Source organism: Equus quagga, chromosome 5 (genome assembly GCF_021613505.1).
Source record: "Equus quagga isolate Etosha38 chromosome 5, UCLA_HA_Equagga_1.0, whole genome shotgun sequence".
NCBI lineage: Eukaryota > Metazoa > Chordata > Mammalia > Perissodactyla > Equidae > Equus > Equus quagga.
Window position 1 is genome coordinate 104,277,727 of NC_060271.1, and position 20,294 is coordinate 104,298,020.

The window sequence follows — 20,294 nt, forward strand, 5'->3', positions numbered from 1 at the left end:
CTCAGCCATTTACAAAGCAAAGCCCTCACCATTTATTATGGAGCAATAAACAATATTTGTATTTGAGATCATATATTCCTGTAGACTCTCTCAGGCAAAAATATGTACTCTCTTCTGCCTTTAGAGGTATTTCAATGACAATCTTTGAGTAGTACTGGCATGGAATGAAAAGTTTGGTTTTATCTTCAAATTTAGACTTCAAATTCTGGTTCCATATTAATTAGTTGTATAATCTTAGGTAAATTATTTTACCACTTTGAACCCCAATCTCTTCATCTTTAAATAGGATTGTTATGAGGTAGATGCCCAGGACATGTTCAACATTCCAAAAACGTTTAACATACAACAGTAAAGTACAAAAGGTATAATTTGAGAGCTTTGGGCACATTTGTTACATAAAAGGCAGATTTGTCAAACTCTGAGATGCTTAAGAAAAGGACTAGTAAGAACAATTCAGTCTCTCACTTTAGAAATTGCTTATATTTGAGGTCGTCTTCGTTTCTACGCTGGTCTAATTCAGTTCTAGCTAATCTATACTCTTTGTAAGTTACATTATGGTCACTACAATTTCTGTCTGCCCAGAATGCTTTCTTATTTTCCTTCTTCTGGTAGGAAGAACAGTAGCTCTTCTCTTCTGTGGAACTCCACCATTTTTTGAGGTCCCATTAGGGCTGTCAATCTATGATGCTTCATTCTGCCCCTCTACCACCCTGCACTATTAATAGGTTGAACCATATGAAATGGCCTTTTTAGTTAATAAAAATATGATTGACTATTAGCAACTTCATATGGTTCAATCTAATACTACCACAGCAGTGGTTGTGAGATATGGGCTGGTCAAATGGAGTCCTCCCACATTTCCCAGAGAGGGAGGTGTAGCCTATCCTCCTTCTTGGTTTGACAGCTATAAGGACAGAGACCCAGGGCTGCCAGTGATAAAGAGTGTCTCGACTGCTCCGAATTCAGTTCTAGTCTCCAAAGTCCTGGACCTTTAATTCTGAGAGCTGCTCTAACATTCCTCCTAGCTAATTATGTAACCTAATAAATTCCCTTTTTGCAAGCCATCACTTGTAAGCCAAAGGTACTGATTAAGTCATAAATTATATGAACATGTCTTTCCAAACTGTTTTCAATTTATGAAGGATGAATTACAACCTTAAATTATAATCTCACGTAAAATACTTGTGCGATTTTTATAAACACATAATCTTAATTATTTGGGGAAGGCAGCAGAGCCTGGTGGAAAGATTACCAGACTATAAGGCCAAGGTTATAAGTCCTGGGTTTTAGTACTGATATGGTAACTAGCTTTTACTTTTGGAAGTCACTTAACTTTTATGGACTTTGATTTTTTTTTAATGACTGAGGTTTTTATTTTGTGAAACTTGGATAGTCACATGAAAGGTGGTTCAGATTGTAAAAGTCTTACCATGACCTGCTAGATACTGTGATAAGACACAAGAGCATAGTTTTTCAAAGGGCCTAACAAGCACAAAGTTAACTATTAACAATGTCCTGCATTTATATTGTACCTTTCATATTTATTACTTCATCCCCCTCCTCATACATTATCTATATTTTATATTTGAGAAAACAGCTTGAGAAGTTAAATAGCTTGCCCAAGGTCACCAAACTAGTCCTGATATCTGAGACTCAAATAAAAAGACTCTTGACCCACAACTGAAGTGCCCTTTACACTATTTCATGCTGCATTCTAACAATAATCACAGGAGAACCTGATAAATACATTTTTTACCAAAGCCACTGAAGGAGTTTAAACTATTGAGCGATATAATCAGGTTTTTGTTTTAAAAAGGTAATTTGACTGCTATGTGAGAATGGACTGGAACAGGGTAAGAGTAAATGCAAGGAGACAGGCAGGATGTATTGCAGTAACAGTGTGAAAGGTGATGGTGGCCGGGGCTAGGGTGAAGGTGTCCATGTGTCTCAATTTGTCTAGGACATATGTGTCTGTTACCTCAGTATAAACATTATCACACTCCTTCTTTGGCACTCAGGTTTCCCAGTTTGGATGATCAATTGCAGGGTCAGCAGCAATGGAGATGCAAAAGAGCATAATAGTTGATCTCTACAGTTCCCTACAGCTCTAGCCCCTTCCTATCTACTATCCTGGTCTTCACCTTTCCAAGGGCAAGAATCTCTTTGGGAATCCAATAAAACCTGTGGTAGAACAGTGCATGAGCTCTGGTGTTACGCTGCTTGAGTAAATCTGTTTGCTACTTACCAGTTCTGTGACTGGTTTCCCCATGTGTAATTCCTTCATGCTAATTAGTACTCATCTCAGGCTTGGGGTTGTTAGAGAAAATAATGCACAGCACTGCCATATAGTGAGAGTTCAATAAATTACTATTCTGTACACTGATGTCTTTACTACACTGTTTATTATTGCCAGAAAATTGAAAATGACCTAAAGTCCATGGATGAGAGTAATAAACTATGATATGTTCACACCACAGAATACCATGCAAGAATTAAAAACAATGAGGTAGATGTACAAGCTGAAAATCTGAAAGATCTACAGACAACTTGAGAGGAAAAAGAAAACTGCAAGAATGTACGTACTGAATGATTTATTAAAATCCACATACATAGCAAAAACATACTTCTAGAAAATAAAGTTAAAAACTTCATATTTATACATGTATACAATGTACACATAGAAAAAAGTTTAGAAGCATACACATTAAACTGGTGATTGGGTTACTTCTGACTAGGAGAGTGAGATTACAAGGATGGGGTAAAGGGAAATTCTTGGTTTTTGGTATTAAGTATTTCTGTATTATCTGAATTTCACAATAAAAATGTGTCATATCTTACTTAAACTCACATTTAAGCTAAAATGTGTTGCTTCTGAAGCCTGACTTCTTTATAGGAAGTTTCCTCCAGGCACAAGGTTCCAATTTTATAAAGGAACATATTAGAGTATAAGGCAATTAATTTAAATTTGCACTCATGGATTACTAAAGATAGAAGAGACCATGTGAAAGACCGGTAAACTAGGGTGCTCAGAAATCAGGCGAGTTACTCATGGTCACACAGCGAATTGGGGTTAGAATTCCTTTACAGAATCCATTGCTCTCACTCTTTCCATTTTGAAAACTCTTCTTATTTTTTTCTCTCTCAATCTCTGATACACGATATTCTCACGATAAACTTTTTAGGAATATATCTGTTCAGTAAATAGAATATATCTATTTTCTGGGGGCTTTTTACACTCTGTTTTCTTAATCCAAGTATATTAGTTCCTTTTCCTTATACCATGGTAGTCTTTTATTTCTTTGCTCCTTCTCGAAATAGTTTCTAGCCTTAAGGATTAAAATACGAAATACAAATGAATTCTCAAGGGTTCTTAAATTCGTAAAGGGCGAGGGGGAGAAAAAAGAGAAAGGAGGTCCATAAACCTATTATCCATCAGTATAATCTTATTTATTGGCATAAGTAAGTTTCTTTCATTAGAGGGGCAAGCAAATTTATATGTAACTAGTAAATTTTAATATTCAATATTATAGTTTTAAAACTACAATGATAGCCGTTCGTGATGCTTTTACTACAGAGAATCATAATTTGTCTTTTGAATTGTCAAGAAATGTGTTACCTTTGCAGAGATAAATATATTGTATTCTATTCTAAATATCCAAAAGTTGGCACTCCAGCATCACTTCAGAATGAGACAAGCCTATATATTCTAGCACCTTTTGAACGTCAATGGTTTTGTATAAATCTTTCTAAAATGGAATACTTACTTTCTTGTCTTCCTAACAAGGACATACAATTTTAATGTAGCCACTTCTAGATGACTCAGTCTTCAAGTGAGAATATTAATTACTTTGTGCTGGAAGCAGTGTGATAAAATGATGCTCGAAGCTATTATATTTCTAATTAAATACAGTCATGCACAGGGATTTGTTCTCAGAAATGCATCATTAGGCGATTTCATCATTGTGCAAATACCATAGTGTGTAGTGAAGGGGAACAAAATTTGACACCCCAAATGTGTCTCTTTAACATGAAGATTACTTTAGGTTGATTATTTTTAAGAAACAAAGGACTCAGAAAGTTACTCTTGTTACTTCTCCCTTAACTGCTTGAAAAAAATCAGATTAAAAAAACCCTGTCTCAGGAAGCAAACTATCACTTTAGCATAAGATGAACTAGGCAGTAGATAAGAGGAACCTAGAAAAGCCTGTTTGTTGGGCTCCCCACTGTGTTCTTCTGTTTCTGTGTGGCCAAACACACTTGTTTTTCAAATGTGTGTGCTCCTTTTCACCTACCTGTGAATTGCCTTCCTTCCCTTTGAAGTCCCTGACTCTCCCCACCCTCAACATCTTCTTTAGTCTTTAGCTGAGGATGGTATTTAAGGTGAGTGCTTTGACTATTTTGGCAAGTTACTTGGTTTTCTTGGGTTCCTCCCATATATACATGTTATTAAAGTTTTGTTTGTTTTTCTCCTGTCAATCTGTCTCATGTCAATTTAATTCTTAGACCAGCCAGAAGAACCTAGAAAGACAAGAAAATTTCCTCCTCCCCTACAGTACTTACACAAACCTAGATGCTATGGCCTACCACATATCTAGGCTATACAGTACAAATCTCACAGCACTGTCATATATGCGGCAGTCTATTGTTGACTGAAACATCGTTATGCAGCACATGACTATAACCGAAAGTACTACATTTCAAACTTCTAATCTTTCGTGATACCTTTTCTGCTTTCCTCTCTGCAGTTAGGATTAACTATGCCTGTCTATAGCAACACTCCTTTCCAATCTAACTTCCTACATTATGGGATAGTGAATAACCAAGCTTTCTGACTGTTTTTTTTAAGATTTTATTTTCCCTTTTTCTCCCCAAAGCCTCCTGGTACATAGTTGTGTATTTTTAGTTGTGGGTCCTTCCAGTTGTGGCATGTGGGATGTCGCCTCAGCATGGCCTGATGAGCGGTGCCATGTCTGCACCCAGGATTTGAACCAGCAAAACTCTGGGCCGGCGAAGCTGGAGTGCATGAACTTAACCACTCGGCCACGGGGCCGGCCCCTGAACTGTTTTAAGAAGAGAAAATATCTGAAATTAAGACCTCTTCTATTTTAAAAATTATATATGTATGTTATATACACATACACTGTACATATGACTTATACAATCTAAACAGAGAAGGGAAAAAAATGAACACTGCTTCACGCCTAATATTGTGTCACTGGAGATCCAGAGGAAGAGGAGGAAAAGATTCTGGCTGAAAAAAATATGTTAAGAAATAATTGCTGAACTTCCCAAGTTAAATTAAAATTTACAAATTCATTAAAAGTATATATTGAATTCCCTATCTCCACCGGACACAAAAATCAAATCCAAGTAGATTAAAAAATTAAAGGTAAAATTATAAAACTTCTGGAAAATAATGAAGAATATCTTCATATCCTGCAAGTGGAGAGGTTTCTAAATAAGATACAGAAAGTACTACCCCTAAAAGTAAAGACTGATACTTAACTACATTAGAATTCAGAATGTATGCTCACTAAAAAGAACACAATAAAGAGAAAAAGCAGTTCACAAACTGAGAAAAGGCAGTTCTAACACCTATAACTGTTAAAGGATTAGCATCCTGAATAAAGAATTCCTACAAATTGATAAGAAAGACAAACAATCCTACAGAAAAAAACAGCAGAAGTCCTCACTAAACACGTCATGGAAAAGAAAACATTAACGGCCAATGAACATATGACATGAGGCTCAAGCACCTCATTAATAATTTTGGAAAGGAAAATTAAAGCCACATGAAATACTCTTTTATGCTCACTGAAATGGCAAAAAATTGAAATATCAAGTGTTCCCAAGGATATAGAGTAATGTGAACTCTCATACCTCACTGGTAGAAAGTAAACTATTCCAATGACTTTGGGGAAAAAAACAACTTTGGCATTATCTGGTAAAACTGAAGATGCACATATTCCGTGACCCAGTAATTCCACTCTGAGGTGTATACACCCTCACCTACAGCAGGGTTGGCAAACTTTTTCTGGACATGGCCAGAGAGTAAATATTTTAGGCTTTGCAGACCATAATCTGTGTAGCAACTACTTAGATCTGCCTTTGTAACACAAAAACAGCTATAGATAAATATGTAAATGACTGGGTGTGGCCATGTTCCAATAAAACTTTATTTACAAAACAGGTGGCCTGCTGAGCATAGTTTCCCAATCTCTGCTCTTGTACACATACACCAAGAGACATGTTCAAGAATATTTACAACAGCATAGTTCATAATAGAAACAAACTAGAAACAACCTAAATGTTCACCAACTTGTAAAATGGGTAAATAAGGTGTGATATAAACATTCAACAGAATACTACAGAGTGGTAAAAATAAACTATGGCTACATGCAACATCATCTAGCAATCTCAGGAATATAATGATGAGTGTAAGAAGCGAGTCAGATGAACTTTATATAAAGTTCAAAAAATACAAAAATAATATATTGTTTAGAATAAAACCATAAAGTAAGGGAATGACATACATAAAATTTATGACAATAGTTACTTCTTATGGTATAGGGCAGGGGATAGTACAGGGAGGCATCAAAGGTAATAGAACATCTATGTCATAAAAACAATTAAAACATATTTTATATTATACTTCTTTAGGGGGAGGGAAATTGAGTGATTTTTCTCTTCTGAAAGAGGTTGGGGATGAGGAAGATTAGACTATATAATTGATTTACTCACTTTAGTTTTTGGAGAACAAGGAAACTATCTTTGCAAATTAAATTCCGAAACATATAAAAATGGAGTTGTACTTCCAAAGAACCTTGAGGTTTTGTGTCATAAAAACAACTTAGATATTGAGGCCAGCCTGGTGGCGCAGTGGTTAAGTTCACACATTGCGCTTTGGTGGCCCAGGGTTCACAGGTTTGGATCCTGGGTGTGGACTTACACACTGCTTGGCATGCCATTCTGTGGCAGGCATCCCACATAAAATAGAGGAAGATGGGCACGGATGTTAGCTTAGGGCCACTCTTCCTCAGCAAAAAAGAGGAGGATTGGCAGCAGATGTCTTCCTCAAAAAAGAAAAAAACACAACTAAGACAGATGGTTTTTATGATAGTTTTGAGGGCTAATGGTCTGACCCTAAGATTAGTTGTTACCTATTTATCTTTGAAAAAAAAAAAAAAAGTCCTTCATTTTCAAAAAAGTATATAATATGATACACAATACCAGCCAAAGAACAAATACTAAAAAAATTTAAAACAGCCCCTGATCTCTACTTCCTAAAGCACTTATGTTAAGACACTCAGCGACCTTATTGGGTAGAATGGTAATGGCAAAAGATTAGAAGATTAGAGGAGCTAATATAGATGAAGGACCATGAAAACACACTAACAATACCATGCATTGTTTATAGCTAAAAAAAAAAAAAGAAAAATGGCACTAGCCTAAAGGACTATCAGTAGGCGACTTATTACATAAATGGTTATACTATGGTATACTATGTAGTTCTTAAAAAGGATGGTATATATTTATAAACAGAGACAAATTAAGCTTGGTAGGAGCAATAACATACCACAGAGAGAGAAAAATTTTCAGCGCAACTATAAATTTATAGTATATTTTATAGTGTAGAACTGTAAATCTATAGGTATACATACACAGATGTACAGAGGGACTGGAGATTCTCTGGAAGGTGGAATTTCAGAGGATTTTTGCTTCCTTATACTCTTTTTGATGAATTTTCAACAACAAAAATTCTTTGCTAACAAAATTTAGATTACTTTCTCATTAAAAAAAAAAGCAAAGCTAATTTAGGCTGTGATATAAACCCATTTAGTAATGCACCCAAATTTTCAATACAAATTTGGTTAATTTCTAGATTTTTATGCATAGTGAAAGAGAATATTTCTGTACAAGTAGAAATATAAGTGTCATGACGTTCAACAGGAATATTTTCAGGCTAATAAAAGACAAAAATCAATACAATACAGTCAAAGGAAGATCCGGTCTTTAAACATTATTTCTTCAAAACACAAAACCAAATTACAGCTGATTTGTCACATTAGTAAATTCTTGTCAGAAAGCCATTTAGCAACTTAAATGGTTTTCTTATTTTGTTCTAAAATGGAACTGGCTGTCTTCAAATATGGTCACATAAAGACAGAAATATTTAAGTATTACATCAAGAGGTCACGCACTACATATTCTACAACAGTTAAAATTTATCTTTGGAAATAAACCGTAAGAAAACATATTCATAAAAACACAGCAGCTCCTAAGAAGATATATTTATATTTACGTAGGAATTAATGTTTCCTATTTATCTTAATGTTCTACTTCTGAAAATCCAATTTTTCTCTCAAAGAAGTTTTAATTAAATAAGGCATTTTAACTGTTAAAGCTTGGATATTTTATTTCTTTAGAAAATGACAATATTACTCACCTCCAGTTAGCAATATGATTACGTGAAAATAAGTATCTCATTTCTGGATTCAATGAAACAACACAAATAATGCTGTTGACTTATTTTCTATTTTTAAAAACTTTTCCCTTGTAAGATATTCTACTAAAAAGTCATCTACTAGCGTAAATTAAAAGAAAAATTATGTTAGGGAAAAAACTAAAAAGCCATTTTCACTACAGTACCCTGAGCATGATGGCTGGTTCCAGGGAATGACTTGACTTCCGTCTATCACCAGAAATCATTCACAATTACAATGGTCTTTTTTCAAAGTCTTACTTAATTTACCACAGTACTAAAAACACATTCAGATAATTCTGCTTTTGATGAAGTTTTTTGGTTAGACTTCACAGAAGCAAAAGTGAAGCCTAATTACACAATTTCTGATTTGCTATTATTTGAGAGGTACTTTTTGATTGTTTTCCATTAAAAGCTGCTGTTTTAATTTTTTCCCTGAAGAATAATACAATGACCATCTTTTTTGGGGGGAAGGGAAAGAACAAGTTGAGCAAAGCCCACTCGGCCCTCACAATAGGAATGTATTTGTTTATATAGCGGGTACAGTCTTAAATATTTTATAAAAGTATGCAGACAAATATTTATGCCATTATTGACACATAAAGAGAGGAGGAAAAAAGGAAAGGATCTAGATTCATTCCCAAGTCCTCAGACTTCTTTCGTCATGAGCAGTAAAGTTTGTGAGATAGGTTTGAATTACCAGGAAAGGAAAGATACATTACCAGTGCAGAAGTTCATAAGTGTAGAGGAACCACACACTGAAGCGAGACCAGGCAAGCTGTCCTCCATTCTTGCCACCTACGTTACAAGCAACATAAACCAGTTCTGTCTACGTTTCCTGCTGCCTTCCCAGATAGTTCCAGTGTAAATCCCAGCTCTCTAAATCTCACGACATACTTTACATTCTGAGGAAATCCTCCGGGTCCAGATGGCCCACCACAAAGCACTTCTATGTTGGCACAAATAAAAACTTGTTAGGATAACTCTTCTCCTGCCCCTTTGCTCTCTGAACTAAAGAAAAGTTTCCCACTTATTTATAAAGAGAGACAAAGAAACTGAAGGAGAGAGAGCAAACAGAGCACGCAGGCAAAAGGGGGTAGGATACAGACAAAAAACTTGTGCTGCTCTGGGGAGTGGCTAAACTCCCGGCTAGGCAGAAACACATGAATTTATGCACCACATGAATATTCACTACAATAATTTGGTTGTCTTCGGGCACTATTTTTCTCATCTTTTAATATGTTAAGAGTAAAGTACAATTGCTTCAAATACAAAACCCAGTTTTTGCCTTCTGAAACTGAAATACAAAACATACTACATAGTTTCTATAAATAACAAAGTTAAAGTCCCTAAAGCGAGTATTTTCTCTACTAGGAAATAAAATAAACAATGTGTGTGCAAAGTGGCAAGTCACATTTCCTTTTTCCTCTTGCTTTTGTTTAAAATAAAATGAAATCCACATGAACTGTAAAGAAACTAAAAGAATTATCACTTTTCCCTGGTTTTTAAAACCTAAGTGTTAGACTAACATGGCTGGTTTATTATAATCATTTCACTAAAGTAAGATAACGAATATAATTAACAATGACAACAGTCATTTTTCTTAATTAACTTTCCAAATTATTTAAAAATAATACAACTGTACTAGTAAGTAACCTATAATAATAAACAATTTACAACTGGTCAGATATTCCAATTTTAAACCATTCATGTTTACAATAATGTAAATGTATAAGGGAATTCAAATTATAAATCACTTGAGTATGTCTTACAAAACCATTTCTAACCAGGTGAAAGTTAATGAATGTACCACGTTTATTCTTTTGATAACTACTTCTAAAGCTAATCAAAGAACAAACTCATAGAGATAAGTGTCAAAACAAAGCTACTGGTGCTTTCTCTCATCGATTTGTTGCTTTTAAGCTTTATATTTATAATTGAGAATAGCAAATTTAACCCAACCCAAAGTAAAAGAGAAACAACATGACTTCTGTAAACATACACATGAAAAAAATACTACTGAAATAGATGAAATCTTAACCAAACTGACTATTAAGAGCTGCACTACAAAGACTGAGATAAGAACAAACTAATAGCAAAGTTGATAAAAGACAGAGGAATGAAGCAAAATGATCCAGACTAATACTTACAAAAAGGCTTTATGGAAAAAAAGCAAGAACCATTAAAAGAGTTTTCCTCAAGTGAGCCTTGGGAAAGTATTTCTCTTTCGCTTAATACCTGGTAGAGACTCATCACAGTATATCAGGTGCTTCAAAGATTACCAGGAGGTAAGTATACTGGGGAGTGTGCAATGTGTCCGAAACAAAAGACATTTAGGAAAGACCATATAGGGAGAATAAAAGCAGACAGAATGGGAAATACAATGATACAAAAGAAATGTGGTATGCCAGGTACAGACGAGGAAGGAGTTCAAATTCTTGCTACTGATGGAGGCTCTAAAGCAGATTGTATGTTATTACATTTCTCTTCAATTACCAGACAAATGTAAGACTGTAGTTTTATAATTCAAGTGAAAACTACCCTTCTTTACAATAAATGTAGCCCAATTAAATGAATGCTCACAGCCTCCTAAGGTGAGAAGGGCTGTTAAGTTCTGTAACCAAATGCTTTCTAATTAGTACATAACAAAAAGGTTTCTCCTATACATCGCAGTGTATGGGGCTTCTTTTCACCATCTTCCATTTGTAGATAACTACTAATTTGTAGATTATACACCTTGGGCATTCCTTTCTTCTCAAATCAAAATCTGATTTCAAGACAGAATGTGTGTGGTTCCTGATCTCAGCTTAGTTTCTATGCTAAAGAATCATCTTCTCTCTCTACTATTACAGTCAAGTATCTTTTCCAAAAGGCCTATTCATTGACTCAAGTATTTGAGTACTACTATACAGTCACACGCCATATAACAATGGTTTGGTCAACAATGGACCATATGTACAACAGTGGTCCCATAAGATTAGTACCATATAGCTAGGTGGGTAGCGGACTATACTAGCTAGGATTATGTAAGTATACTCTGTGATGTTTGCACAACAACAAAATTGCCTAACAGTGCATTTCTCAGAAAGTATCCCTGTAGTTAAGCAACACATGGTTGTATATAGAAATTTTTCAAGATGCCAATGAGAACCAAAAACAATTTTATACCAGAAGTTTACTCACTAGAAATGAGAAATGAAAGGATAGATTTAAGAGACGCTACTCAAGACACAGAATTGATGGAATATGGTCACTGATCAGATGAGGGGATGAAAAGTAGGAGGATCTCTATGTTTATATTTGAATGACTTGAGTAAATGGTTAGGTAACATTGACTGAGATAGGGAAAAAAAGGAAAAGAAACAAGGTGGAGAATGAGGAAGTAGAATGATAACCAGTTTTGGACCTGCTGAGTTTGAGGTCACTGTAACAAAAGTATAACTAGGTCTTGAGGCTTAAGATAAAGGCCTAAACTAGAAAAGTACAACTGGGAACTATCTTAGGATATAATTGACAGCTGAGTCATGAGAATTGATGATTCAGTGATAAGAGAATAGGGCCAAGGTTATTTTAAGGGCAGCCAGAAGAAAAGGAACCTGCAGAGAATACAGAAGAAAAACTGTCAGAAAGGTAGTCATAGATTCAGGTGAATCTATAATCAGGAGAAGACACATAATTTCAAAGACATGAAAAGATGAAAACTGAAGATGGTCCACTGGATTTGGCAGTTATTAGGGAACCTCTGCCAGAGAAGTTTCAGTGGAGTGATGGGGACAGAAGCATGAACTGCAATGCACTGAACTGTGACTGGGAGGTAAACAAGTCTTTTAAGGAATTTGACGATGGGGAGAATAAATGGGATGACAGGTGGGGAGTGTGTTGTCAAGGTTGATGTCTTTGTTCAAGATGGAAGAGATACATATTTACAAAGTTTGGGGAAGGAACCAATGACAAAGTATTTGTATTAACATGAGAGGGCATGCAGCCCTTTTTTTAATGCATGAATGCTCATAGCAGTTTTATTCTATTTATATTTTATTCAAAAACAGCACAAAACTGGAAACAATCCAAATGAACAAACAAACTGTCGTACATCTCTATAGTGGAATATTACTCAATAACAAAAAGGAATAAACTACCGATATACGCAACAACAGATAAAACTTAAAAGCATCATGATAAGTGAAAGAAACCATACGCAGACAGTTACATACTTTACAACTCAATTATATGACATTCTAGAAAAGGCAAGACTATAAGGACAGAAAATAGATCAAGGTTACCAGGGCCTGGCTGGAATGCGCATGAAAGAACTTTTTGGGCTGACAGTAATGTTCCATATCTTAATTATCGTGGTGGTTACATGACTACAAGCATTTTTAAAATTCACAAAACTCTACAGTTAAAACAGGGGAATTTTACTGTATGTAAATTATATCTCAAACTCAACTAAAAAAAATAAGCTCCCATATTTAAAAAAAAAAAATCAATGAAAATGGCCTTCTCTAGTGTTAGAGAAGATGTGAAGAGATAAAATAGAAAACACAGGCCATAAGCCTTAAAAAGGGACACCGTTCTATCTAAGAATGAAAGGAAGAGGATGAGAGCAGGCACAGATGTTTATTTTTATGCCTAAATTTCTATCTGTGAGGAAGGAGACAAGGTCACCTGCTGAGAGAAGCTGGTTAAAGAGCCTGAGCTGAGTGCTAAGTGTGGAACTGTCTACACCATCTGACTCATCACCTTGCAGGATACTGTTAATCTTTTAATAAAGTTACATTTTAAATTCCTAACTAGATTGTGAAGTCCTCTAAGGGAGAAGTTATTTCTTTTTTTATTTTCCTCTACATCTGGAAAGCACCATATGTAGCAGTAATTCTCCAAACAGTGGTTGATTTACTGTGGCCATACTTCAGAATCAGCAGCAAAAACAGGATGAAACAAGGGGTGAGATAGACTCCTATTATCTCAGTGACATGCAGAAGACTGGGGTTGCTTTAGAAGAATAGAATCTCCACATTAGAAGTTTCACGGAGTTGGGAGGAGGATCTGGAAGAAAGAATTTTAGCCTGTATGACTGTATGACAGAAAAGACGGCATCTCTCCCCTACATCCCTCGCTGCTATCGATATTTCTACCTTTTTTGTCTTCTTCTTTGAATATCCCCCCTTTCCTCTTTTGTACCTGGACTTCAAGATGATCTATCTATTCCCTGCCTTCCTTCCTCCTCCTCTCTCTGCCACAATGTGCTCAAAATGAGGTATATTTTTAAGTGGGAATTCACCAAACTAAAGAGCTTCTGCAACACAAAAGAAACTAGGATCAAAACAGAGACAAATTGGGAGAAAACATTTGCAAATCACGTATCTGACAAGGGCTTAAGCTCTATAATATATAAGGAACTCACACAAATGAACAATAAAAAAGCAAACAACTGGATCAAAAAGTGGGCAGAGGAGATAAACAGACATTTTTCCAAAGATATACAGATGGCCAATAAACACATGAAAAGATGTTCAACATCACTAATCATCAGGGAAACGCAAAGAAAACTACACTAGCATACCACCTTATGCCTCTTAAAATGGCTATAATCACTAAGACTAAAATAACAATTGTTGGAGAGGGTGTGGAGAGAAGGGAACCCTCACATAATGCTGGTGGGAATGCAAACTGATGCAACCACTATGGAAAACAGTATGGACATTCTTCAAAAAACTAAAAATAGACCTACCATATGACCCAACTATCCCACTACAGGGTATCTATCCAAATAATTTGAAATCAACAATCCAAAGTAACATATGCACCCCTATGTTCACTGCAGCACTATTCACAATAGGCAAGACATGGAAGCAACCCAAGTGCCCATCGACCGATGACTGGCTAAAGAAAATGTAGTGTATATATATACAATCGAACTCTACTCAGCCACGAAAAGAGACAAATTCATCCCATTTGCAATAACATGGAAGGACCCAGAGGGAACTATGCTAAGCGAAATAAGCCAGTCTGAGAAAGACAAACACTAGATGATTTCACTCATATGTGGAATATAAACAAGCACATGGACAAAGAAAACAGTTCAGTGGTTACCACGGGAAGGGGGATTGGGGGAGAACTGGAGGTGAAGGGGAGCACTTATGTGGTGACAGTCAAGATATAATGTACAACTGAAATCTCACATTGATGTACACTATTATGAACTCAATAAAAAAAAAATAGGTATATTTTTGTTATTGCTGTCACAGTTTTAGAGATTCAGCCCAACCAAGAGGTTAGATATTTTTGCACTACTGGGCCTCAACCCAGGACTCCAAACAGACTTATTTATTTCACTAGATTTTTCTTTTTCTTTTACAAGTCAATGAGCTAAAATGCTTATGTACCTCATTTACAAAATTCACTTTTTGCAAAAAAGAGGAAGACTGGCAGTGGATGTTAGCTCAGGGCTAATCTTCCTTAAAAAAAAAAAAAAAAATTCAGCACAACCAGAGGCACTCACAACTAGAATATGCAACTATGTACTGTGGGTCTTTGGGAGAACAAAAAATAAATAAAATAAAATAAACAACTTTAAAAAAAAATTCATTTTTCCCCCTCCCTGATTTCTCCGACAAACTCATTGAATCCTACAAGTATTTAGTCCTAAAAACCATTCACTCACCTTTCCTCTCTCCCTCCCTCACACACACACTCCTGGTGAATCATTGGCCCTTGGGAGAAAAGACAGCATCTGCCTTGCTTTAAAAAGACAAACATTCGACTATACAAGTTTTCATTAACAAAGTTATTCCTAGAATACAAAGTTCATGTGTAACTGAAAACTTATGTAATATGCATATAGCAGTTAAGAATATAGTGCTGGGCCAGCCCACTGGTGCAGCGGTTAAGTTCACACGTTCTGCTTCTCGGTGGGCTGGGGTTTGCTGGTGCGGACATGGCACTGCTTGGCACGCCATGCTGTGGCAGGTGTCCCACATATAAAGTAGAGGAAGATGGGCACAGATCTTAGCTCAGGGCCAGTCTTCCTTAGCAAAAAGAGGAGGATTGGCAGCAGTTAGCTCAGGGCTAATCTTCCTCAAAAAAAAAAAAAGAATATAGTGCTGAATTTAGACTGACTTCAAAAACTGGCTTCACCATTTACTAACTGTATAACCCTGGGCAAGTTTCTTAACTTCTCCATGCCTGTTTCTTCATCTTTAAAATGAGGCTAAGAGCACCTAACATAAACTTATAGAAAATTTAATTAGACAAATCATTAAAGAGCTTTTAAAAAATGACAGCAAAATAGTGAAAGTCTTATAAATGTTAGCTATTATTAAAATAATTAGTAAGGTTTCAAAATGAAGGCCTGGTAAATCCATACCTAGATTGCCTTAATTCCTAATGATCACAAAGATTTGCAGGGTCAGGTCCCCAGTCGATTGGTCAAAGATTTACTGAAACAGTCTCCGAAACATCAGCAGAAAGAGACACTACATTATTTTACTAATTATTTATTCACTAAATTCCACTTCATAATCAGAAAGTTAAAAAGACTGAATTGGAATTAGCAGGAAAGATTCAAAACAAAGAAATGTTACTTATTTGATAATCACTTTTAACATTTAGTGAACTTCTAATTATATGCCACTCATTGTTAGGGTTTGAATAAGATAGTCTCCAAGCCTAAGAAGCATGGATGAGTGGGGGAGAGAGAAATGTAAACAAACAAACACACTAAAGTGTAATACACAGTTGCCCTGATAGATATATACAGAAATTAGTGGGACCCAAAGAGAGAGGAAGGACAACTTCAACTCTTTTTATAATGTAGCCTAAAGCCAGCATGCTTAAGAGACTACTATCTATATTTACTCAAAATTGTCCAAAGATTAATGAAAATGCAATGGCCTTTGTAAACAAAGATGTTACTCACTGTATCTAGATGTGTTTTAGTGAGGATGTTTTTATATACTGTGAGAGATCTGGGCTAAGTAGGTCAAAATCTCTCACATGGTACTCTTGCAATAGGGACAGACGAAAAAATGGCTACTTCCTGTAAGCAAGGAGAGGAAAGATGACTGGCTAGAGTAAAATTTGCAATTTGTGGCTTCTGACATTTAAGATCTCTTCAAAAGAAAAAAGAAAAACAGGATGTTGGGATAATTATTAAACTTCAGCCCCTTTAAAGCATGTCTTTACAAGTGCAAATGGCTTAGCCTCTTTAGTTAGCAAGAGACTGAAAATTAGAAGTAATTTTTACTGATATTATGGACAAAATTTAAAAAATGAGAGCAAATAGTGTCCAGCATGTTAGGACACAGGCAGTTGTATTGGTGCATTTGTAAACTGCTACAAACCTTCTGAAAAGTAATCTGGTAATAGCTATTTAAATTAAAATTACACACACATACTCTGACCCAACAGTGTACACAGAAGGGAGAGAAAAGACTACAAACAGACCTAACAGACTATCAAAATGAGATCAGGTAAATGAAATATGCCATCTAAATATGGAATATTGTGCACTATTAAAAGAATATGTCATGTCTCTATATAAAATGTGGTGTGGAAGGCTATTCATTAGCAGTGGATAAGGAAAAAAGCTAGCTGCCAGTAAGCAAAAGATAATGCATATCCATTATATACCCAGAATATTTTATCTCCTGTTTTTGAAACAAGCAACGAACAAACCTATATATGTAGAACAGAGGTCAGCAAACTTTCGATAAAGGACCAGGGAGTAAATATTTTAGGCTTTGCAAGTCAAATGATCTCCATCCCAACTATTGCACTCTGCTGTCGTAACACGAATGCAGCCATCGACAGTATCTCTACCAAGGAACATGGCTATGCTCCAATAAAACTTCATTTATGGACACTGAAATTAGAATTTCATATGATATTCATGTGTCCTGAAATATTATTCTTTTGATTTTTTTCAACCACTTAAAATCATAAAAACATTCTTGGCTTAGAGGATGTACAGAAACTGGATTTGGCACAAGGGCCATAGTTTGTCAATCCCTGATGTAGGAGGGTGCAAACTAAACTGTTAACAAGGGTTACCTTGTGCAAAGTTTGATTTGTTAAAATGAGCAAGCATATATTTACAATTTAAAAATACATAATTTTTAAATTATCTCTTCTCATAGGACAGGAATCAGTTTTACAGACAAAGTAATTTTTACTAAGGCTGAGAGATGTCTCCTCCACACTCAGAGCGGGTGGTCTATTAATTTTATGACTACTTCTCCATGGCTACAGAGAAAAGAATACACAGATAATAAGGAAGATAACTTTAAAATTTTATTTAGCCCCAGATTAGAAAATCTGGCATTTCATGGTACTTCTTGCTTCAGAGAGTAAAATCTCTGTTTATTTAGAATGAGGGTTCTCAAGCTGGTAGAAATAATAAAGACCTCCAATAAAGAACAGAAACACAATACTTCTGAGGAAAAATACAAGATTACTCAATCAGAGTTCTATCAGCAGATAGATTCGTTTACATTTTCAGAGCTTACCTTTCCTAAGCTTTCCATGACAAAGCAAATTTTTTAAAAAACCACCAAAACATAGTAGTCAAAGGATTTGATATTGTGGATAGGAAATGACTGAGAGATGGAAAAAAAATTATTTTCTAAGCTTCTACCATATGCCCAACACTGTATTAGGTCTATGATAGGATATAAAAGTGATATAAGAGACGGCTGTTACCCTCAAGAAGTTTTCAAAGATGCAAAAGTCCTGAAGAAAATATTAGCAAACCAAATGCAATAATATATAAAAAAGATGATAAATCACAACCACAGTGAATTTCCTGCAATATATGAAATTTATTACATTAACAGAAAATAAAATCCTATTTCAACAGAGAAAAAGCATTTCATAAAATTTAATATCTATTTAAAACAAAAACATTAAATACTACGAACAGAAGAGAACATTCTTAATCTGATAAAAAGGCATTATGGCAGATCACATTTTCTGTATTTCCCTCTCTCTCTAGACACACACATACATATAAATCTATGTGTAAGTATGCCATCCCAAGTGCTCTTCTTACTTCACCAAAAAGCATGGTCTATGTTCCTTCCTCTTGTATCTGGGTGGCGGCTTGTGACTTCTCCAATTGGAGTATGGCAAAAGTGAGGCCTATGTGACTTCTGAGGCTAGGTTGTAAAAAGGATGCAGCTTCTACGTGGCTTTCTCTCTCTTTGGGAATGCTTGTTTTAAATGCTTTCTCCTAAGAGAAACCAGTCATCATGCTGTGAAGAAGCTCACACTAGTGCACACAGAGAAACCACATGGAAGGACTCAGGTGGAGAGGAAATGAAGCTACCTGCCAAAAGCCAGCATCAACAGCCACACATATGAGTAAATGAGCCTTCAGATGATTCCCTCCCTCTGCCTTCACATCTTGCAGCCAAGGCCTCAGACAACACAGAGCAAAAACAAGCATTCCATGGTGTGCCCTATCTAAATCTCTACTCCACAGAATCCATGGATCATAATAAATGGTTGCTTTATGCTGCTAAATTTTTAATTGGTTATGCAGCCATAGTAATGGGAACAGGCATGTACCGAAAACCCACAACCAAACCCAAAAACTACATCATCATATTTAATGTTGAAATATTGAAAGCCTTCCTTTTGAGATAGGGAACAAAAAAAACAAGGACGCTTCACCCTCACCGTTTCTATTTTGTACTGCAAGCCTACTCAGTTCAATAAGATGAGAAATAAAGATTAGAAAAGAAGAAATAAAACTATCATTCACAGACAATATGACTATTACAGAAATCCCAAAAATGTATAGATAGCTTTTTAGAATTAACAGCGAGTTTAGCAAGGTTGACAGATATAGGTCAATACTCAGAATCAACTGGATTACCATATCCTAGCAATAAATAGAAAAAGAAAATTTTTTTCAAGTATGTACAGTAGTACTAAAAAATAATAAATATCTAGGAATAAAAATAATAAACGACATTCAAGACCTCTATACATAAAACTAGTAAATGTTGTTGAGAGAAACTAAAAACCTAAATCATTAGATAAATATATCATGCTCATGCACTGAAGACTCAATGAAAATATGCCACTTTTACACAAACTGATGTGGAAATTTAATGTAATATGGAAAAAATTCCAACAGTTTGTGTGTATGCATGCATGTGTGAATGCGTGTGTATATGCGCACACATGTGCATGGAATCTGACATGCTTAATCTAAAGTTTATATAGAAAAGCAAAGGGTCAAGAATAACATACCCTCTTGGAGAAAAGGAAAAAGATAGGAGCACTTACTCTACTACATATCAAGACTTATTATGAAACTATAGTAATTAAGACAAAGATAGACAAATGGACCCATGGAACTGAAAAGAGAATCGAAAAATAACCACACTCATATACAGACTAAAGGTGGCACTTTAGAGATCTGGGGAAGAGTCATGCAGATAGATAATGCTGAGTCAAATGGATCTCCATATGGAGGGGAAAAAAAAGAAACTTGACCCTTATCTCACAGCATATACAAAAATCAATTCCAGGTAGATTATAGATCAAAATGTGAAAGATAAAGCTTTTAGAAGATACTTAAACAAGACACAGAAATCACTACTGATAAAGGAAAAGACTGATAGTGGGACCAATCTTAAAACTGAGAATGTCTTTTCATAAAAAGACACCATTAAGAGTGAAAAGGCGGGGCCAGCCTGGTGGCGCAGCGGTTAAGTGTGCACGTCTTGCTTCTCGGTGGCCCCGGGTTCCCCGGTTCAGATGGCAGGTGCGGACATGGCACCACTTGGCATGCTACGCTGTA

At 35.6% G+C, this 20,294-nt stretch overlaps 1 protein-coding gene across 2 annotated transcripts in view; it reads right to left on the bottom strand.

The window, feature by feature from the left end:
• Positions 1-20,294, bottom strand: part of EML4 (EMAP like 4) — a 156,920-nt gene that overhangs the window by 90,907 nt on the left and 45,719 nt on the right. The window lies entirely within an intron of this gene.